We start from the raw sequence: 23,772 nt of genomic DNA, 5'->3' as shown, positions 1-23,772 counted from the left end.
CAACTACATAGCGCAAAAAAAGCAGTACGCAAACAAGATTCAGAAGAGATATAAATGACTTAAAAGGTTGCAAATAGCAATTTTTTACCCTTACTTTATTACTTACTTTATTGACCCTTACTTTATTAATCTCTTGTACTGCATTTCCTTATTATTTTTTGTCAACCCACGATTGTTACGACATCAAACCCATTTCGAAATGGGGGCTCCAGCGGTCAGAAACAGCTAAGGAAACAGCAAATCATTCGCGTAGTGGCGTATACGTAACTGTATACATCTATATACTGAGTCACAATGCGTGTGTTACATATTCGCTGAGGTAATTGAAACATATTTACAGTAGCTTACCTCCTACGTTGGCAATATTTGCTAAAATGTTGCAGGGATTGCTTGAACAGCCGTCTTGACAGACAGCTGTTCAAGACTCCATATAATCGGCCGCAAAAAAAAAAGCTTGGTGTACAATAACACAGTATCGGTGAATCTCATATGGGTACTGCACGCATATTGCATACGCCTTCGTACGAGGAAAAGTATTTTTAACTTCAAAAGCGGTTGGTGCTAAGCATTTATTTACTTCAGAAAGGAGACCACGTATATCAAAAATAACACAGTTTAATATGTACAATTCATTTCCTCCTTGGAGCACACAGCTGCGGCAAGCAGCTTTTCTCGGTTATTAGCTGGCACCCGCTGCTGCATTTTCAGCAGGTGTGGAAGAGGCAGGTGTGCCAACAGCATCAGGCTTGCCGGGGTCAGCAGAAGGGGCAGTAGCATTGGCAGTGCTAGCAGCGCTAGCAGCGCCAGTAGTGCCGGAATTTGCAGCAGCAGCACCATAACCGCCATACCCATAGCCGCCGTAACCACCTTGCATGGCGCCGTACATCATACGAGAGTTTGCGTACGCACTGAGGCCAGATGTCAACCCTGATATGGCAGTACCTGCAATAAATGTTACTTCATGAACTATTATTTTTCTTTTTATTTTTAGAGAGTTGCATTTCAATGAAAAATGAATAACATGTACTAGGCATAATCCATTCGTTATCCACTTCCATAAATACTGAAATTCGTTATACTCACCAAGAGAGCTTTGGTACCTACCACATAACAATCAAGTGTGTCGCACTCCATGCTCTTGCTTTCGAAATATTTTATACTAATGTGTTTCAGGGGCCACCAAAATTTCATCTTAAAAAGATTTGTCACAGATATGACACTGTTTAAACGTACATGAACACAATAAAATGAATAAACCAGAAGAAAACTTTATTCAAATTCGCAGAAGCCGCGATTGGACCCGTGACTACCTGGTCTGCGGAAATAGAAATTTGAGATAGAAAATTCATAACTTGACAAGTTGAGCGCTAAAAGACAGAGACATGAGAGAGAGGACAGCACAAGCACATTGTGTTGTCCTCTCCCTCATGTCCCTGGCTTTTAGCGCACAACATGTCGTCAAGTTTCGTTTACCGACACGCCTAAATAATCGCTCTCAGAAAATTCAGGCGGACGCAAGATGAGGAAGGCACGAGCCAACTCGCCCAAGCTGCATCCCTAAACGTAAGCGCTTTTGGTGCACTTTCCCATAATGTTTCAGACGCGCCAAACATTTCTCGTGCTCCGCGTCCTTCCCTGGCACCTCAGCTCCTACGCAGTACCGTGAAATCCTTGATTACTATCGAAACTCGCGCCGTCTTTACCCAGAACCCACACGGGGTCTCTCTAAAGCGGACGAGCGACTTTGAGACGCTTGCAGACGAACACCTTCTTGTGTCCTGCAGCCGCCCAGCATTTCATGCCGGGTATACACGGCTACTGTGCGCACTGTGGGGTGCTGGCCGACACGTACCACATAATTGCAGTATGCCCAGCTATACCTCTTCCTTTTTCACCCCCCTTCCCTCTACCCAAAAGAGAAGCTTTGGAGGAGTTTCTGCTCGGCTGCTCCACCCGGGATGCTCAGCGCTCCTTGCTGGCCCACGCCCGAGCAGCGATGACCTCCAGTAGACTTCTGGAATAAGGAGACCACCCAAGTGCATTTGTAGTGCAACTCTCTCTGCTTTTCTTAATAAATGTTTCCCACCACCACCACCAACTTCTATCAGTACCTGCGTTATTCGCTTCTTGGGGTGGTGCTGCCACCTCGAAGTGATCAGGTACGGCATTATGACTTTAAATAGCACTGAGAGAGGACGCTACGGTAGACTCTCAGCCCTACGGCGCCTTGACGCACATTCGAATCACCGCTGGCATGAAAGAGTCATAAATAGAGGAGGCTTTGTACATACGGACGCCACTTAGTTGGCGTTGGCCCTATACTTGAAAGACACTGTAGCGTGGCCTACCAAATGAGCCCAAACAATGTTTCTGAAGCTAATATTTGAGCCAGAAACAAAGGCTGCAATGCCTACGCGCTGATTTGACACAGTGACGACGTAGTTACGGGATGTGCATTTCGCATTTTATAGGTGCGAGTTCCGTTCTTTGTCCTACGCGTTGTGCTGTCGTGTGCAGTCTAGGGCTGCTTCTATAGACATCACACACTGCCCAGGCGGCGCTGCAATAAATGCCGCCCCCTGCAATAAACGCAGCCCTCATCACCGCGCTGGCCATACCTGGATAGTGCAAGGAAAGTCGTCCGAAAGCAAACGTACACAAGGGCCCTTCTCTTTCGTTGTAGTTGATGTGCAGTTTCTAGATAATTCAAAGACCTGACAAGCTTCTTCCTTCCGTCCTACCTCGCTTCAATAAAGTAGGAAGCCTATCAAAGCGAACTGCGGGCACTATAGAAAAATATTCAGTCAATTTGATGAGCTGCAACTCACATTTTAAGTGCAAGAGAGCACCGCATGACACAGAGTTCGAGGCAAACACTTCAACGCTAATTTTGTAACGCCTAAATGCGTAAATTTACGCATACACATGTTGCCAAAGCGACGAAGTGCTCCCACGAGCAATGTATCTTTCAACAAATGGTAGCAAGCTCATTTTGTCCTACATGAATGGTCCCGGTGGTTTTCGTCTTCGCACTTGCATTGTCCATCTATCTGTTACTTTTTGTGCATTGAACTTTTTTCTTATTAATATTAGAATGCACCATTGATGGTTGTCCTCCATATCTATGTATCGCGAATGGGAATACATGCGTGTCCACTTTCTTGGTGAAGGACAAAAGAATAACCAAGGTCTACGAGACAGCTCCTGCAATCGCGGAGACCAATGGCAAGAGAAATGTGATTGCGGTCTTGGCCTACATTTGACGATTTAGCTGTATAACGTACGTGCGCACAAGCACTTGTCATAGCCGGAACTTGGAGCCTTCGAAGTTTACGTTCACGATGTTGGGTGGAGGACACCACCTACAATGTTTGGTAGTCGCGGTGTCTGTATGCTTATCATGCGCGTCGTCAGTCTCCTGGTGTATAGTGCGAACCTTGGTTAGAGGCTGTGTTGAGCTTTATAATATAAGTTATCACGGTTTTTCATTAAGCTTACTCAAAACAGTAACAGTAGACCTACACTATCATAATTTTTCATGGGTCTGGCTGTGGAGAACGCCAGTAATTCACAAAGCCAGCACATTTGTAACAGCCCGTATTCAGCACTCGTGCCGTTCTGCTTCGTGACAGCTACGGAAATCGGTACAACTCAAGTCCTTTACGGCCGGGGCAATTTAGAACGCAACAGTAGCGTCAACTGAGGTCTTTTGTTGTTGTTGTTGTTGAGCATGAAACTGTTGCGTCTGTTCTTGTTTACGCCGTCGTTCTGATGAGTGAACCAGCAAGCACGACATGACGGTTCGGTGATGCGTCCGTTAAGCGGAAAAAAATTCATAGCTTTCATATGCGAGCATTTCTTGGCGAACTTAGGCGGCTTTGAGCGTATCTATCTATCTATCTATCTATCTATCTATCTATCTATCTATCTATCTATCTATCTATCTATCTATCTATCTATCTATCTATCTATCTATCTATCTATCTATCTATCTATCTATCTATCTATCTATCTATCTATCTGGCCGCCTACGACTTTTAGCTCTCCTGGCCATTTAGATAATTGTATCTATGCCAAACTTGGTATGGCATAACATGACTGTATGAAGAACATATTTGATTAGTCGGAACAAGAAATTCATGACATGTATTTCATGGATGTCATGATTTACATTTCATGGTCCTGCAGTTCATACAGAGGTTCCATTCACACGGATTGTTAAAAAACTGGTATGTTATTACATGATTACACTGCAAACACAAGTGACACACCCTAACATAATCATGAGATGCATGTCGTGTAATAACATGACTACATGCCACACTCATGATGCACAGGCGGTCATTTCGCTAGCTTCACTTATACCAAATTTCATATACCGGGACTTGAATGGAGGATGAAAGTATGAGACTGGTGCAAACATGATTAACGTGACATGCGCTCCATGTAACAACATGACTACATGCCATGCTCAGTATACGCTCACGGCCATTTCGTAAGCGTGACATATACGAAATTCGGTATCATGGTACGTGAATGGACGACATAGGTAAATGACACATACAAACATGATAATCACGTACGTCATGCGTGTCATGTAACAACATGACTACACGCCACACTCATGATGCGAACGCGGCCGTTTTGCTAGCTTCACATTTGCCAAATTTGGTATTACATGACCTCAATGAATGACGAAGATATGTGACTTGTGCAAACATGATAATCATGAGATGCGTGTCATGTGACAACATGGCTACATGCCACAGTCATGGCGCCAATACACCTGGACGTGACACGGTGCGCGTGCGCGCCTGCGTTCGTTTCGTTGCGTCACGCCGGCGTTGCCACGCCAGTCGCCGGTCCTGCCTTAAGTGCCAACCACTGGCACGCGTATGCACGCGCCTACTCGTCAAAAGCGTCTAGTCGCGCCTGTGGAGGAAAAGGGCGCGCAACTACTGGCACGCGTCGACCGCGTTGACGCCCACGCGTTCAAGGCCGATGCACAATGTTGCTTAATCTTTTGACTTAGAACTGTCCAAGTTCAGCACAGAACGGCACGTTCTCAACTGGAGCGGGAATGTATGTTTTAGAGGATATGAGAACACGTTAACAAGTTGATAGTGCTTCAACCACCACAGTTTAGGCTATTTTAGAAGTAATTGACATTTCAGTGCCCAAAGTAACTACAGCGGTATGAACCAGAAATCAACATCGGTGGTTGCGCCGCTCCCGCGAATGAACATTTGCGTCTAGCATCCTGTACGTCTATCATAGGCGTGTGCAGGGTTCTCCTTAAGGAGGTGGGGGGGGGGGGCAAAAGTTTGTCCCAGTGCCCCTCCCCAGGGCTTACTTAGCACCCCCTCCCTATTATGTTAATATATGGAGTTGACATTGAGCTCTCCCCCCCCCTCCTCTCTGTGGTGAATGAGGCGTGGCTGCCCTCCTGATAAGGTTTAAAACCACCGGGTTTCTATACCTGCCCTACCAAAGTTACTAACAATATCTTGCATATGCTGGAACCTTCAGTATATTTACCAACATAGTTTATATCAGTCAACTTAATATTCACGCCGCAACTTCATGATCTGACAAATTTAAGTCAGTCATAAGACTACAATTGAGGCCAGAGTAGCAGGCTTTCGGCGGATGTGCATGTTCGAAATATCCTCTAATGCAACAAAGCACACCTGGTTCTTATTGATACAACTGATATTGGCCATAAGATAGGAACCAAATACTGCGTAGAATGCCTTCGGGCATTTTCCATAGTCGAATTGTGCTCTAATGCAACTAACTATGCCTGACACTTCATGATGTGACAGATATCGGTCATAATATTGCAACTTACCCCTGTATGAAAGACTTCTGGGCGTTGTCTTTAGTCAAAGTATTCTCTAAAACGACAGACAACACCCAACTGTTCATGAAGTCGCAGATATCGGCCATAATATTGGGACTGAACCCTGTCTAGAAGACTCTGGACGGTGTCTTTAGGCAAAGTATTCTCTAAAACAGCAGATGACAGCCAACTGTTCATTAAGTCACAGATGGCGGTCATAATATTGGAACTGAACCCCGTATGGAAGACTTCTGGACGTTGTCTTTAGTCAAAGTATTCTCTAAAACGACACCCAACTGTTCATGAAGTCACAGATATCGTTCATAATATTGGAACTGAATCCTTAATGGAAGACTTCTGGACGTTGTCTTCAGTCAAAGTATTCTCTAACACGACAAGCGACACCCAACTGTTTATGAAGTCGCAGATATTGGCCAAAATATTAGTCCTGAAACCTTAATGCAAGATTTCCGGACGTTGTCCTTAGTCAAAGTATTCTCTAAAACGGCAGACGACACCCAACTGTTCATAAAGTCACAGATATCAGTCATTATATTAGAACTGAAACCTTAATGCAAGACTTTCCTTCTCCCGCTTCCTTCTCTAGGAAGCGGGAGAAGCGGGAGAATCCACTTTCCTTCTCTAGGAATCCAGTTAGTTACTCTTAATGACCAGCGGTTATCCTGTCTACGTGCTACATGCCCGGCCCATGTCCATTTCCTCTTATTTATTTCAACTATGATATCCTACACCCCCGTTTGTCCCCTAATCCACTCCGCTCTCTTCTTGTCTCTCAAGGTTACACCTACCATTTTTCTTTCTATTGCTCGCTGCGGCGTCCTCAATTTAAGCTGAACCCTCTTTATGAGTCTCCAGGTTTCTGCTCCGTAGCTAAGTACCGGCAAGATACAGCTGTAATATACCTTCCTCTCAAGGGATAATGGCACTCTACCTGTAATAATTTGAGAGTGCTTGGCGAATGTGCTCCACCCCATTCTTATTCTTCTAGTTACTTCAATCTCGTGGTTAGGCTCTGCGGTTATTACTTGCCCTAAGTAGACATAGTCTTTTACAACTTCAAGTGCACTAATACCTATCTCGAAGCGCTGTTCCTTTCCGAGGTTCTTGTACATTACTTTCGTTTTCTGCAGATTAATTTTAAGACCCACCTTTCTGCTCTCCTGGTGTAACTCCGTAATCATGAGTTGCAATTCGTCCCCTGAGTTACTCAGCAATGCAATGTCATCGGCGAAGCGCAGAAAACTAAGGTATTCTCCATTAACTCTTATCCCTAACTGTTCACATTCTAGGCTTCTGAAAACCTCCTTTAAGCACGCGGTAAATAGCTTTGGGGAGATTGTGTCCGCCTGCCTTACACCCTTCTTGATTGGTATTCTGTTGCTTTCTTTATGAAGCACTATGGTAGCAGTTGATCCCCTGTCGATTTCTTCCAGAATCTTTATATATACTTCATCTACGCCCTGATTCCGCAGTGTCTGCATGACGGCGGATATTTCTACGGAATCAAACGCCTTCTCGTAATCTATGAAGGCTATGTATAGTGGTTGGTTATACTCTGAGCATATCTCTATTACCTGATTGATAGTATGAATGTGGTCAATTGTTGAGTAGCCTGTTTGAAATCCTGCTTGTTCCTTTGGTTGATTGAATTGTAATGTTTTCTTTACTTTGTTAGCAATTACCTTTGTAAATAGCTTGTACACTATAGAGAGCAAGCTGATCGGCCTGTAATTCTTCAAGTCCTTGTCATCTCCTTTCTTATGTATTAAGATGATGTTAGCGCTTTTTCAAGACTCTGGTACGAGGTGTCTCCCGTCAGGAGACACCTTGTAAACAGGGTGGCTAGTTTTTCTAACACAACCTGTCCTCCATCTTTCAGCAGATCTGATGTTACCTGATTCTCACCAGCAGCTTTGCCTCTTTGCATGCTCTCCAAAGCTTTTCTGACTTCTTCTATCATTACTGGTGGGGTGTCATCTGGGTTACTGCTAGTTCTTATCGTATTAAGGTCGTGGTTGTCTCGTCTACTGTACAGATTTTTGTAAAGCTCCTCCACTATTTTGACTATCCTATCCATATTGGTAGTTATTTTGCCTTCTTTGTCCCTTAGTGCATACATCCGACTTTTCCCTATCCCAAGTTTCCTCTTCACTGCTTTGAAGCTTCCTCCGTTTTTCAGAGCGTGTTCCATTCTCTTCATGTTATACCTTCTTACATCGCATACTTTACGTCTATTAATCAACTTCGAAAGCTCTGCCAGTTCTATTTCGTCTGTTGTACTTGACACTTTCATGATTTGACGCTTCTTAATTAGGTTCTTCGTTTCCTGGGAAAGCTTGCCAGTGTCCTCTCTAACTACCCTGCCTCCAACTTCCACTGCACACTCCGTAATGATACTCGTCAGATTATCATTCATTGCATCTACGCTAAGGTTGGTTTGCTCACTAAGGGCCGAGTACCTGTTCTGCAGCGACACTCTGAATTCCTGTACTTTCCCTCTCAGTGCTGGCTCATTGATTGGCTTCTTGCGTATCCGTTTCTGTCGTTCCTTCTTCAAGTCTAGGCGAATTCGAGACCGTACCATTCTATGGTCACTGCATCGTACCTTGCCAACCACTTCCACATCCTGCACGATTCCTGGATGTGCAGTCATTATAAAGTCTATTTCGTTCTTATTTTCGTCATTAGGGCTCCTCCATGTCCACTTGCGGTTTTCTCGTTTTCGGTAGAAGGTATTCAAAATCCGTAAATTATTGCGTTCTGCGAATTCTACTAGTAGCTCTCCTCTGGCGTTTCTAGTGCCGATGCCATAATCTCCTACTGCCTGGTCTCCAGCCTGCTTCTTCCCTATCTTTGCATTAACGTCGCCCATCACTATAGTATACTGTGTTTTTACCTGACTCATTGCCGATTCCACGTCTTCATAGAAGCTCCAACTGAAGCGTCATCATGGCTGGATGTAGGCGCGTAAGCCTGTACTACTTTCATCTTGTATCTTTTATTCAGTTTAATTACAATACCTACCACCCTTTCATTGATGCTATAATATTACTCTATGTTGCCAGCCATGTTTCTGTGAATTAGGAACCCCACTCCCAGTTCTCTTCTGTCTGCCAAGCCCCGATAGCGAAAGACGTGCCCATTCTATAGCACCGTATAGGCCTCATCTGTCCTCCTAACCTCACTGAGCCCTATTATATCCCATTTAACACCCTCTAGCACCTCGAATAGTACAGCTAGACTTCCCTCACTAGATAAGGTTCTAGCGTTAAACGTTGCCAAGTTCAGGTTCCAATGGCGGCCTGTAGTCCAGAGATTCTTAGCACCCTCTGCTGCATTGCAGATCTGACCGCCGCCGTTGCCTTTCGTCAAAGAATTCTCTAAAGCGACAAGACACACCCAACTGTTCATGAAGTCACAGATATCGGTCATAATATTGGAACTGAACCCTGTATGGAAGACTTCTGGACGTTGTCTTTAGTCAAAGTATTCTCTGAAACGACAAACGACACCCAACTGTTCATGAAGTCACAGATATCAGTCATAATTTTAGAAGTGAATCCTTAATGAAAGACTTCTGGAAGTTGTCTTCAGTCAAAGTATTTTTTAAAATGACAGACGACACCCAACTGTTCATGAAGAAATCACAGATATTGGCCATTATATTAGAATTTAAACCTTAATACAAGACTTCTGTACGTTGTCTTTACTCAAGGTATTCTATAAAACAACAAACGACACACAACCGTTCATTAAGTCACAGATATCGGTCATAATATTGGAACTGCACCCTGTATCGAAGACTTCTGGACGTTGTCTTTAGTCAAATTATTCTCTAAAATGACAAACTGCACCGAACTGTTCATAAAGTCACAGATATCGGTCATTATATTGGAACTGAACCCTGTATGGGAGGCAGCCGAAATGTTCTCCAATGCAATAAAACACACCCCAAACATTATGATACAAAAGATATTAGTGATTAGATTGGAACCAAGCACAGCGTGGAACATTTGCGGATGGTGTATTTTTTTAATTTCAAATAAGGCAGCCCAATGTGAGGCTACTGCAAAAGTGGCGTACATATATACAAAATGAAAGGATTTAAACAGTAATATCACAATAAGTGTGCCAAGGTAAACAAATATCACTACCCTTGAGTGCACCCCGGTAAGAAATCAGAGAAATAGAAGATTATTATAATACAAGTGCCTCCAAAAAGTCAGACACACTGGTATTAAGAATCAAAGCAAGTAGATCAATGCAGTGTTTCATAACTTGATTTGAACATGTTAGAGAGCACTACAAATTACTTTTAAGCTGGATGGTGATTGCGGATCAGTGCTGTGTTGAAGGCTTCAGCACTTTGCTGGTAGTTCAAATATTCTTTAACCTATACAAAATGCATCTGACACTTCTTGATGAGACAGACATTGGTTTTGAGATTACAGCCAAGCACTGTGGCTTTCACATGTCAATTGTCAAAATACCCTATAATGTAATAAAGCATGCCCAAAACTTTTGATGGGACAGATACCGATCATAAGATTGCACCAGAGCACCGTACAGAAGTTTTGGCAAGTTTTTTAACACAGCTAAACTGGATATGCTTAAGTGCATGCATATATAAAATCCAAGTTATTGCATATATTAAAAACCTGAAAACAAATGAAGCCCTCCTTGGAAACACATAAAAATATTCAATGTTAGAAACCATCGAATAATATCTTCAGCTCATCACAGTTTGGAGGAACAGATAAATACATGCACAGTTCTGAAAGGTCTCATAAGTCACATGAGGTACTTTTTGCAGTCCTTCTATATAAAATGCAGTACCATACTAGTGCACATTCATTCATTCTGTGCATATATGTGGTGATCTTCTCTTCCAACGAGGGAGGAAGACGAAGTGATTCGTTTACGGAACACATCTTGCTCCCCTTTGTGCTTTTCTGGATTTTTCGCCGCAGTTGTGGGGTCTATCGCCCCATATATCGTGGTGATGGATGTTCAACCTCACGGGGCACCGTCCGAGTCCGGTTCGACCGCGGGGACTGCTTCGAGGAAGCGAGGAAACGCGTCTAGTGAGAGTGATGACACTGAGCTGTACTCCGCATCAAGCGACAAGTCCTCGGACGGCGGCTTCCAACCCGTCCTGTACCGCAAGGCTAAACGACGGATCGTCAATGCATCTTCGGCATCAAGCACGACAACCGTGAAAACTGCCCCTCAGCGATGGCCTCACAATCCTGTTTGTGCCACTGAAGGCTACCGACAGTCTACGCGGGCTCAACAGGCAAGCGCTCTCTGTGTATCTCGAGAATATTACGCCACATCAGATCAAAGAAATACGTCTAAACGCAAAAAAGAACATCTTGGCAGTCGATGTGCTGAACCCACGTGCGCTAATCGCGCTCCAAAAAGTAACGCAACTGGGTAACATCAATGTCAAGTCTATAATACCAGCTGATAGCACCACTTCAACAGGAGTCATTTATGACAACGCCACTAAAATTCCAAACTCGGATCTTTCAGTGCTAATAAAACCGGCAAATGAAGATAACGTCATTGTGAATGTCAGCCGCCTTGGTAACACACATTGTGGGAGAATTACGTTCTAAGGGGACTGTCTACCCTCCCATGTGAAGGTTGGCCACTTTAGTCACCAGGTCCGACCATTTATTTCAAAACCTATGCGATGTAATAAGTGCCAGAAGATCGGTCATGTGCAGGGAGCGTGCAGAAACTCCGAAGTGTGCCCCCGATGCTCAGAACCACACACCGACGACAAATGCAGCGCAACCATACTAAAGTGCCCTAATTGTCAAGGTGCCCACAGTGCATCTTCCAAAGACTGTCCACGCATAACGAAAGAGTTTACTATTCTTAGACAAATGGTGCGAGACAGCTCTACCCACAAAGAGGAAGCGAAAAAAGTCCGGCGAAGACGACGACGTCACCGTCGAGGATCTTCGCGAAGAACGCAGTCAACTACAAGAAGTAAGCCAACGCATCTGGGAACGGCGCCCACTGCAGGGTACACCACGGCGAATGCAGACGATGGAAGACAGAGAACAAGTAGATCTCTCTCTACTGAAGAGTGGCCGCCACTTACGCGCACCCAACTTGTGGAAGAACCACATCAGAAGCCGCATTCATCAGAGCAAGCTGCGACAACAGAGGAGCAGCGGAGCTTGGATAAGCAAGTGATTGCTCTTCTGCGACCCATAATTAATGCCATTCGCACGGTGTTAAACAACATGCGCACAACGTCAGCCAAAAGTGCACTTCAAGTACTGGACGCTCTGAGTCCAGTACTGGCGGCTCTTGAGTAGATAATGGCCCACCAGCCACTGTCTTTCAGGAAAGAGGTCAAAAAAGCAACAATTTTTCAGTGGAATGCACGGGTACTGAAATCACGCATTGCTGATTTCCGTCGGTTCGTTTCCACCAATATGTTTCCCATCATCGTCATCTGCGAACCAAATTTATCGAGCGCTATTAGACTCTCCGGATACGAATCATTTATGTCGGCTTGTTATAGTGGAAACAGCAAGCTCCTGCTGTTTATTCGACGTGACCTGACCTACATTATTCGGCCTGTACCACCTGACAACGACAACCAATATATATACTTAACAGTCAAGAAAAGGGGTCTTACTGTCACTGTTGTCGGTGCATACCTGTCGCCATCAAGTAGATTTGACCACAGAAGACTAAGACACATTCTATCATCACTCCTGGCCCATGGGGGATTATCGGAGAATTCAACGCCCACCATACACTATGGGGGACCCCGAAGATCAGCGCAAAGGGTAAAAGTCTGATAACGTTTGCTTCAGACAACGAGCTGCGCTTGTTAAATGATGGCAGCCCAACATTTTTACGTGGCCCTGGATACAGCAGTTGCCTTGACTTGGCTTTTGTTTCTCGAGGTCTCGTCAGATGTGCCGGATGGTTTGCGGACATAGAAACACATGGGAGCGACCACATTCCCACATATGTCAAGATCAGAAGATTATCACCTTGCAAGGTACGCGAAACTATCCAAAGAGTGGACTGGACCAAGTTTGAATCTCTCATGGAAGAACGCTGTCAAGAGAACACCTCATTTGACTTAGAAGAGGTGATCAAGTCCACAGTGCAAGACACAGTATGCACCCTCACATGCTCTTCGAGAGTAACCGAATTTGATGTGGAATTACGATGACTTCGGGCTCTCCGACGGCATGTGAAACGAAGGTACCGACGCAAGAAAGCAACCGACGATTTACGAATCGCTAGACGTCTTCAGAAGAAGATACAACGCCGCATAGACAAGCTCGAGTCACAACGTTGGGCAGCCTTCTGCGCTTCGTTAGATCCTCGCAAGCCTTTATCACACTTGTGGAGGACAATAAGAGGGCTCCGGACATCTCCCATTCAGCGGTCTCCATTCAAGGCTCTAGCCCTCTCTCAACAGAGATCGGAGGTCGACGTGGCAGAAGAGTTCTGTGCCAACTTATCTGGTCAACTCACAGATCCCAACATCTCCACGCTCTCAAGTGGTGGCACGACATCACACGATCACCACATGGACAAATTTTTTTCTATTCATGAGCTTAAAGCAGCACTGGCTTTGTGTAGACGGACATCAGCACCCGGGCCTGTTGGAATATCATACAGAGCACTGTGTCACCTTGGTGAGTGTGCGAGAAGTGCCCTCCTCGAGATATACAACGATTCGTGGCGAGAGGGCAGCCTTTCAGTTAACTGGAAGACCAGCCGTTTGGTTCCATTACTGAAGCCTGGCAAGTCACCATTGGTGCTCACATCATACCACCCGATTGCACTGGCTAGTTGCTTGGGCAAAGTGATGGAGAGGATGGTACTTGGACGGCTAGAATGGTTCCTGGAGCATCACAACATCTACCCGAACGCTATGACGGGATTTCGCCGTGGCCGGTCATCAATTGATAGCGTCATAGACCTGGTCAGCTACGTGCAACACGAAAAAGGCCGTAAGCGTCTCTGCGCTTCTTTATTTCTTGATGTTAAAGGGGCGTACGATAACGTCACACATAAAGCTGTCCTCACCGCTCTCAAGGAGGTAGGAGTGGGTGGTCGGATGTTTCAGTGGCTACGCAGCTATCTCTCTGAGCGATCCTTTTTCGTGAGAACCGAGGATGGTGGCACTTCGCTACATTACAGCCACCGTGGTGTTCCCCAGGGTGGCATACTTAGCCCTTTACTATTCAACCTGACGTTAGTAGCTCTCAATGAGCATCTGCCAAGTACTGTCAGATTGTCAATGTACGCGGACGACATCTGCGTTTGGACGTCTGCAGTAACACGTTTACAGCTGCAAGAGCGAATTCAGAGAGCTGCCACTCAAGTTGCTATTTACCTCCGTCAACGAGGTCTGGAAATTTCCTCTGAGAAGTGTGCACTAGTGGCATTTACGCGCAAACCAATGCATAACTACAGCGTTCTGATAAACAGCGAAAGAATACGTCACCTCCAATCATACAAGTTTCTAGGTGTCATAATTGACAGAGACCTCTCATGGAGCTCACATGTATCATACATGAAAAGGCGATTGACAGGCATCTGTCATTTGTTCAAGTTCTTCGCTGGAAAGAACTGGGGAATGTCCACAACTGCTATGTTGTGACTATACAGGATTCTTTTCCTTGGATTCCTTCGGTACAGCCTACCTGTGTTAACCAACGCAAGTAAAACAAGCATACGAATGCTTCAAAGTGTCCAGGCTCAAGCACTCCGGATTTGTTTAGGCTTGCCCCAAAGTGCGTCAACAGCGGCAACTATCGCCATCACAAGGGACAACCTCATCAAGACCCACATTAATGCGGAAGTGCTAAGGACACATATACGACAACTTGCTCGAACCCCTCGACATCACCTAACCTCTCTACCAGTGGTCCGACTATGCACATCTTACTGCAAAACAGTGACCGCACATGGTGAGTCGATCCCAACTTCGTTCTCTCCTGCCGCTAGACCTGGGACTCCGCTATGGTGCCTCGCTCAACCAATGATTAGTATTAACATACCTGGCATCCAGAAAAAGGCCAATTTGTCGTCATCGGCTCTTAAACAGCTCACACTACTTCTCTTGTATGAGAAATATCAAGACTCCACACATATCTACACTGACGGATCGGTTCAGCCGGACAGCTCTACAGGAGCAGTAGTGATACCAAGGTTGGCCACGACAATTAAATTCAAGACATCTCACGCAACAACATCAACGGCAGCAGAATTGGCAGCACTTCGTGCCGCGTTGCAATTTGTAGTTGATCAACCTACACGCAAGTGGACTATTTTCTGCGACTCGAAGGCGGCACTGCAGTCACAACTATCAGCCTTACGCCATGGACCACACGAGCAGCTGGTACTAGAGATAGCAGAGGTTATACACCACCTGACTGAGAAAGGGCACGAAATTACATTTCAGTGGTTGCCCAGTCACTGTGGAATCATCGGCAATGAACGGGCCAATTAAGCTGCCAGCTCAGCCCACACAAAAGATCATAAACTGCGACTACCACTTTCTAGGACAGATGCTGCACGAAAGCTCCGCAGACTTGCTCGCCTGCAAACCACATCGCAATGGAATTAGCTACACTTCAAGCATGCCCGACTGTACTCGCTTGACCTAAGTCTTCAAGTCCCGTCGATGCTTCGACGAGCAGACCAGACACTGTTATGTAGGCTGTGGTTGGGCGTTGCGTTTACCAACGCCTACGCTTTCCGTATTGGGATGGCCGACACCGCAGCCTGTGGCCACTGTGGCAAAGAGGAAACCATTCAACATATTCTTTTTGAGTGCCTAGCGTATAGTAAACAACGACTATGCCTTCACAAGGAACTCAACAAATTAGATGATCAACCTCTGTCGGAGCAGGGAATTCCGCAGTATAGTCAGGATGCGACTTCACAGAAGAGGGCCCTGAAAGCGCTACTAAACTTTTTGCGATCGACCGGCCTTACTGAACGGTTGTAGCTAGGACGCCCTTCCTGTGTGTGTTTTCGTTTTTTTATGAGTGGGCGTGCGTTTTTTTTTCTCCCTATCTCACCCCTCTTTCTTGCCCCTACTTCCCCACCCCCAGCGCTGGGTAGCAAACCAGATGCCAATATCTGGTTAACCTCCCGGCATTTCCTTTCTCACTCTCTCTCTCTCTTCTCTTCCAGCTATTGTGTCATCGTGCAGCCGATTTCAAATCAGATGCTTCTCACAAGGTTTTCAGTTATCTGTCCAGCTGTAAACAGAACGCGCGTTATGTTATAGTAAACTGTAAAACGACGGAGAAGCGCCATTGTATGCCTATAGCTATGAGTATCAAAATGAACTATAAATTAAGAATGTGTGTGTTATAATGCCTCCAAACAACGTATGTGCTGCTGAGCGTGGCAGAGAAGCAGAAGAAGCGAGAATTGAAATAGCAGGCAATACCAGCAGCACTTAATCATGCAACTTTCTTTTTCGATCACCACAGCAACGCACGCTCGAATTTCTGTCTTGTACGTGAATGAAAATGAGACCGCTGACAGGTCAATGTGTCAGCGTCGCTGGTACCCGACACGAAGTCACATCTCACTGCTACCAACCAGCGCACGCTTGTTATTAGCTTGGCAACGCACGAAAACGATTAGCACCAAAGCCAACGAATGTTTCTGCGTCATACAATTCGCGAATACACTTATATAAGTACGTACGTTTTCACATCACGAAAATGTGTTGGCTAGTGTGAGGTTCGCTTTCAGCGATGAAGAATACCGATGTTGAAAACAAACACAGTGCAGATAAAAACTCCTCCGTATGAACTACGCGATATTTCGGGCGTCGTATATGGTGTGTATGTTGCGACGGAAACTACCGTAGAGTTTTTTCAGCCGATGTGTCTCGCATGTGCTGGTTCATATGAACTAGATGGTAGAGGCCTGCGCTGGATGCAGATGACACCGATCTGAATTGCCTCCGCGGTAGGCGAGGGCTCACGCTCAAACCTTCGAACCTCCGAAGTCTGTTTACACTCGTTTTTAGCACAAAAAGTCACAGGTCAAAGCACAAGAACACCGCCATGCTGCTTTCGCTCGGCCGACGATCGCACTCGGGACCGGTGCTAGCATAGCCGGCCGGCATTCGCTGGATTTGTCGGCGTCACTCGAACTCGGCACGAAACCGCGTCACGCTGTTAGCACTCGCAGTCGTTCGTCGTTTCGTTGTCGTTCCAGATTACGAAGCGGTCATTCAAGAACGTTTGGAGTAGTTTTCATGCTTGCTTTCAGCACTCGGCTGTGCCTTCGAAGCGGCGGCCATTAGGCACAGCATTCGGAGTCATCGCGGCCTCTGGTTGATTGGCGCGTGGCCTCTGGTTGGTTGGCGCCGCTCTACGCGTGGTGACGTAGTGTACGCGAGGCGAAATATCAAGCCCGGCTTGATCCCTCGTGCCTGCTCCCGTATGCCCCTCCGACGTCGACGCCGAGAGGCGCATTTGGCGCTTTTGACGCGTAGACGCGAGCGTTCGCGTGCCAGTGGTTGACACTTTATACTCGCAGGCGCGCATCGCGATGCGTTGCTCTGACAGATGCGCGTTTCAGCGCGTCCGGCGTCCTTCCGCCTCGAAAAGATGCAGACGCAGTGCTGTTTGGGTAACGTAGAGAGTGTGAATTGCAGCATGTCACATTTCGCGCCTGTTGGCGTCGGGCCGCGCTGACGGACGCTGGTTGCGCCAGTCGCACCTGGCGTCAGACTATTGAATTCTCAGGTTGTTCTAGCGTATAGCGTCACTGTACCCAGCGTGGACGTGCGCCAACGTTACGTTGGAGTATATTGGGCTCTTCATGATGCACTCATGGCCGTTTTGCTTGCTCCACATATCCCAAATTTGGTCTTACGTGACGTCAATGGATGACGAAGGTATAGAACTGGTGCAAACGTGATAATCGTTACACGCGTGTCATGTAAGAACTTGACAACATACCACGTTTATAGAGTTTTCGCGGCCGTTTCACTAGGTTCACGTATACTAAATTTGGCATTACGTTACGTGAATAGATGGAGAAGGTAATACATCCAAACATGATTATCTTGACACAGAAGACGTGTATGGCATAATTTACCTCCACCTCGTAACGTTGTGGATATCTTGAAGTGACATGTCAACCTTCCTCGATCGTGCTTCGCATTTCATCGATTCCTACTGTACGTGGGATCTGCCATTTTTTTTCTGAGTTTTATTTGCAAAACGCGCCTAATATTTAGTTTATTGTTTAATTCGTCCGCTCTGGTAGCACCCGGTTCAAACAGTGCCTAAGTGCCTGGTTTCGCACTCCTTAAAACTGCGTCGACAGGTAACGCGACGTGTCTGTGAAACTCCATAGTCTGAAGTCTATAGGGAGGACAGGCTCAAGTTTGCGCAGTGCCATTCACCGCTCTAGCGAAAAAAAAAAGGCAGACCTCACATATATTGAGAACCGGTGATTTGCGAAGCACGAATCAGAAACGTTGATATGTCGCTTTAAAATCCGCGCAACGTTAAAAGGTGAAGATAAATGATGCTGTATATGGCTTCAGGTTCATGATTATCATGTTTCGATGTGTCGTTTACCTCCGTCATCTATTCACATCACGCAATACCAAATTTAGTATATGTGGAGCTAGCGAAATGGCCGCGAGCAAGCTGTTAGCGTGGTATGTCGTCATGTTCTTACCTTACACACGTATCAGGATTATCATGGTTGCACCAGTCATATCATCCATTCACGTCACGTAACCGCAAATTTGGCATATCTGGAGCCAGCAAAACAGCCGCGAGCGCATCACGAAGGGCCCAATATGCTCCTATTGTTACGGGAGAATAACTTTACTTTATAAAACGAGGAATAAACTCGGTGGTGGACAAGATGGCGCCCAGTTGGCTCACAGATCTGACCACATCGTCCTCCTCTTTGTCTTCTTCGTCGTTCTCATCCTACCGTTACATGATTTCCCCGGCGGCTGGAGCACCGACCCGGTGCTAATCAGGAGGCACTGGAGTAATACGGTTTGAGTCGCGTAACATGCACTACGTCAGTGTGAGGGTGAAGGATGGCGGGGTCCGTAGGGGTGATTTCGTATGTGACGTCAGTTACTTGGCGTAAGATACGGTAGGGACCTGAATAGCGTGGGAGTAACTTCTCCGAAAGTCCAACGCGGCGCGAGGGGAACCATAACAGAACGAGATCTCCGGGTGTGAAGTGGACGTCACGATGGCGGGCGTCGTATACGCTCTTCTGATTGTCCTGGGAGTCCAGTAAGCGTCGTCGAGCAACTTGGCGTGCCGCTTGGGCCTTCATTATTGCATCACGAGCGTACTGAGACTTGTCATTTAGTCCGGCCGGCAGGAGGGTGTCGAAAGGTAGCGCAGGGTCACGGCCGAACAACAGAAAAAAAGGAGAGAAGCCAGCGGTGTCGTGTCTGGAAGAATTGTACGCGAATGTTACAAACGGTAACGTAGTGTCCCAGTCGCGGTGATCGGCGGAGACATACATGGAGAGCATGTCGGTGAGAGTGCGATTGAGGCGCTCCGTTAGACCATTTGTTTGTGGATGGTAAGCAGTCGAGAGCTTGTGTTTAGTGGCGCAGGAGCGGAGGAGGTCATCAACCACTTTGGAAAGGAAGTAGCTGCCTCGGTCGGTAAGGAGTTGTCGAGGGGCGCCATGATGTAAGATGACGTCCTCCAAAAGGAAATCGGCCACGTCAGTTGCACAGCTGGTTGGAAGGGCCCGTGTGATCGCGTATCGGGTAGCATAATCGGTTGCTACTGCAATCCACCGATTACCCGCAGCTGACGTAGGAAAAGGGCCAAGCAGGTCCACGCCAACACGGTAGAATGGGTCTTGTGGGATGTGCAGTGGCTGAAGACGTCCGGCCGGAGGGGCATTTGGTTTTTTCCGTCGTTGACAAGGGTCGCAGGCTGCAATATAACGGCAGACGTCGCGGTACATGCCAGGCCAGAAGAAGCGCCGGCGAACTCTGTCGTAGGTCCGTGACACGCCGAGGTGACCCGCTGTAGGTGCATCATGAAGCTGGGCGAGAACAGTGTGACGCAATTGAATGGGAACGACGAGTAGTCTTTCGGGGCCGTCAGGACGCATATTGCAACGGTACAATACACCATCATGTATTTCAAACATTCGAAGGGAAGGGTCGGGCCTCACCGATGTGAGCCTTCGGATAATACCGTCCAAGAAAGTATCTCGTCGTTGCTCGATTCCAATGTCATGAAACGCGGATAGAGAGAAAACGTCGATAGGAAGGGTGGTTTTAGAGGAGTCGCCGTCTGGAGGGTCGACAGGATACCGGGACAAGCAGTCCGCATCTTGATGCAGGCGGCCGGTTTTATACAGGACTGAGTAATCAAATTCTTGAAGGCGCAGCGCCCAACGGCCAAGACGGCCTGAAGGGTCTTTAAGGGACGAAAGCCAGCACAAGGCGTGGTGATCTGTGATTACTGTGAATGGCCGGCCGTACAAATAGGGACGAAATTTACCGACTGCCCAAACAAGTGCCAAACATTCCCGTTCGGTTATTGAATATTTTCTTTCAGCAGGCGAAAGAAGGCGGCTGGCATAAGCAACAACACGGTCTCGTCCTTGTTGTTTCTGGGCGAGGACTGCACCGATGCCATAGCCACTTGCGTCTGTACGAACTTCTGTTGGAGATGAAATATCAAAGTGGGCGAGGATAGGCGGAGACGTAAGCAGACACACTAGATTTTGAAACGCATCTGCTTGCTCAGGGCCCCAGATGAAGCCAGCGTCTTTTTTGAGAAGTTGAGTGAGAGGGCGTGCTACGTCGGCGAAGTTTTTAACAAAGCGGCGGAAGTAAGAACAGAGGCCAACGAAACTGCGAACGTCTTTGGTACAGGTTGGTACAGGGAAATCTCTTACTGCGCGTATTTTATCTTGATCAGGGCGAACCCCCACGGAATCAACGAGGTGTCCGAGGACAGAAATTTCACGACGGCCGAAGTGGCACTTTGCCGAATTGAGTTGCAGGCCCGCCTTACGAAAGACAGATAAGATTTTCGATAGCCTTTCAAGGTGCGTCGCAAAAGAAGGCGAAAAAACGATAACGTCGTCCAGGTAGCACAGGCAGATGGACCACTTGAAGCCGTGCAACAGAGCGTCCATCATACGTTCGAATGTGGCGGGCGCATTACATAAACCGAATGGCATCACTTTAAACTCGTAAAGGCCGTCGGGAGTGATAAACGCCGTCTTCTCACGGTCCATGTCATCAACGGCAATCTGCCAGTACCCAGAGCGGAGGTCAATGGAGGAAAAATATTTTGCGCCGTGAAGGCAATCCAGGGCGTCGTCTATGCGTGGTAAAGGGTAGACGTCCTTCTTCGTTATTTTGTTTAAATGGCGATAATCAACGCAAAATCTCCAGCTGTTGTCCTTCTTCTTTACAAGTACAACAGGGGACGCCCAGGGACTGCATGAAGGCTCGATGATATTCCGAGAAAGCATTTTGTCGACCTCCTGTTGGATGATGCGCCGCTTTGCATGGGAAACACGGTAGGGTCTCCGATGGATGGGACTCGTATCGCCTGTATCAATCCGGTGCTTAACAACGGACGTCTGGCCGAGTGGGCGGTCGCCAAGGTCGAAGATGTCCCAAAAAGATGCAAGCAGGGAACGCAGGTCGTTAGCTTGTTCTTTCGGCAAGTCGGGGGCGATCATCTTGGTTAACACACTTTGGTCTGATGGAGGAGTAGACGAAGTTTTTTCGGCACTCGGGATGCTGTCATAACTTAGAGTGCAAATATGGCACTCTGCCGCCGGCACGATCTCGGCTAGAGATATACCACGAGGGAGGACTTGTGTACATAGTGAAAAATTCACTAAGGGTAGGCAGGATGCATTGGCCGTAATAGTGATGACGGTGTGAGGAAACGCAACGTTGTGCGAAAGCAGGACGTCAACATTGGGGGACACAATATAAACACCGTCTGGGACAGGTGGAACAGGGGAGACGCCTATGTAAGCTACTGTTCGTTGAGGGAGACGCAGGTGTTCTGTAGAACAAAGCCGACTTGGAGGGCAACTTGGAGGATCAACAACATTAGGTAGAGCGAGTTGCACTATACCGGCAGAGCAGTCTATCAAGGCCGAATGTTCAGACAAAAAGTCTTGGCCCAAAATTATGTCATTAGGGCAGTGTTCTAAAACATAAAACAGAACTGATGTGTGGTGTCCGGCGACGCTGACGCGAGCTGAGCACACACCAATTACGGCGACTTTTCCACCATCGGCCGTTCGGACCACAGGAGTTGGGCCAGGAGTAAGGACTTTCTTCAGCCGTGCTCTAAGGTCAGCGTTCATGATAGACACGTGTGCGCCAGTGTCAATGAGGGCTGTAGTAGGTACACCGTCGACGTCAACATTGATAAGGTTCTGATGTGCGGGCAAGGTCAGTAGAGGATTTTGGGATCGGGTCGGTATTGCAGCATCACCTCCAAGAGCTGCTCCCGTCAGTTTTCCGGAGGTGAACGCCGGAACGAGCTTGGGGACGGCGATCGGCGGGATGGGGGCGAGCGGGAGAAACGGCGTTGTGGCGAAGGGGAGCGGCTGGATCGGGGGCGCGAGGAATTCTCAGGCGTTAGCGGCTCTGTTTTCGGTGATGAGCGTGAATTCCAGACAGGTGGGCGATGGGGCGGAGGGTGAGGCCACGGAGCAGAGCTGGACCAAGCACGGCAGTGACGCGAAATGTGGCCTATACGACCGCAATTGAAGCATATCGGCCGGTCGTCTGGGGTGCGCCATACCGCCGGGTCGCGATAATGTGGGCTGGCAGAAAAACGTCGGTTGGGCGGAACAGTCACGGGTGGATTTGGTGTGGCGTAGTCTGGACGATGAATGGAGCAGACGTTTAAGCCGGCGTTGGCCAGTTCTTGCCTCACGACGGTCTGTATGAGAGAGACGGTGGCGTGATAGCTTTCGGAGTTGGGGGAGGCTGACACGAGTGGAGCTGCGGCTTCTATTTCCCGACGGACAATACGGACAACGTCACCGGGACTTTCCGTAGAAGGCAGGCGAGGGTCTTCGCATGTGGATGTTGCAGCCGTGTTTGGAAGCCGGGCAAACTGGTGGAGAACACGGCGGCTCTTCGCTTCTTCAAAGCGCCGGCATTCAGAAATAATGTCGTGGACCGTAGATGAATTCTTGAACACAAGAAGGTGAAAGGCGTCATCTGCTATGCCCTTAATAATATGGCCAACCTTATCGGCTTCGGACATCTGCGAGTCTACCTTGCGGCACAAAGCGAGCACGTCCTGAATGTACGTGAGGTATGATTCGGTGCACGTCTGAACTCGACGTGCGAGCTCGTTTTGGGCGGCGCGTTGACTTCCCACAGGCCTGCCAAATAGCTCCCGGAGCTTTTGCTTGCATAACTCCCAGCTAGTCAGTTCTTCCTCGTGCGTCTCGTACCAGACCTTTGCGGTACCTCTGAGATAAAAAATCACGTTGGCCAGCATGAGCGTTGGATCCCATCGCATACGTACACCCACTCGTTCGTATGACTTCAGCCAGGCTTCTACGTCAATGCCATCAGTGCCAGAAAAGGTACCTGGATCTCTCGGGGGCTCCAAGATGAGGGTTGACGGTCCAGTTGGAGAAAGCACGGACGTAGTTGGAGAAGGCACGGTAGTCGGGGAAGGGTCGGCATTGTTGACTGCAGTCGCCATGGGGGAGACCACTAGGCGCCCGCTACGAAGCTCCGTTTTGCGTGAAGTGAGTACCCCGCACCTCCCACCAATGATGTTACGGGAGAATAACTTTACTTTATAAAACGAGGAATAAACTCGGTGGTGGACAAGATGGCGCCCAGTTGGCTCACAGATCTGACCACATCG

The 23,772-nt window shown here is 47.4% G+C and overlaps 1 long non-coding RNA gene across 1 annotated transcript in view; it reads right to left on the bottom strand.

Annotated features, from left to right (window-relative positions):
- Positions 1 to 552: 552 nt before the first annotated feature.
- LOC119179335 (uncharacterized) overlaps positions 553 to 23,772 on the bottom strand; it is a 33,936-nt gene continuing 10,716 nt past the window's right edge. Inside the window, exon 2 of the long non-coding RNA XR_012884623.1 lies at positions 553 to 942. This is a non-coding gene — a long non-coding RNA (uncharacterized LOC119179335). The remainder of the gene's footprint in view (positions 943 to 23,772) is intronic.

Source organism: Rhipicephalus microplus, chromosome 7, assembly GCF_043290135.1.
Source record: "Rhipicephalus microplus isolate Deutch F79 chromosome 7, USDA_Rmic, whole genome shotgun sequence".
Classification (NCBI taxonomy): domain Eukaryota; kingdom Metazoa; phylum Arthropoda; class Arachnida; order Ixodida; family Ixodidae; genus Rhipicephalus; species Rhipicephalus microplus.
Note: the sequence above shows the minus strand (reverse complement) of the source record. Positions and strands in the feature narration are given on the sequence as shown.